Raw genomic sequence first — 219 nt, forward strand, 5'->3', positions numbered from 1 at the left:
TGGCACCACTAAAAACTACTTTGTCTATTTTATCACTTTATTTCACAAAACACACAACAATAATTTTATTTTAACATTCAACACAATAAAACAATACTAGCCTCGTCACACTCCACTGCTGCAAAATTTAGCAATAGCACCGGTTAACATTCAACACAATAAAATAATACTAGTCTCGTCACACTCCACTGCTACAAAATTTAGCAATAGCACCACCAT

Source organism: Quercus suber, unplaced genomic scaffold (assembly GCF_002906115.3).
Source record: "Quercus suber isolate HL8 unplaced genomic scaffold, Cork oak 2.0 scaffold_1289, whole genome shotgun sequence".
In the NCBI taxonomy this organism is placed as follows: Eukaryota; Viridiplantae; Streptophyta; class Magnoliopsida; order Fagales; family Fagaceae; genus Quercus; species Quercus suber.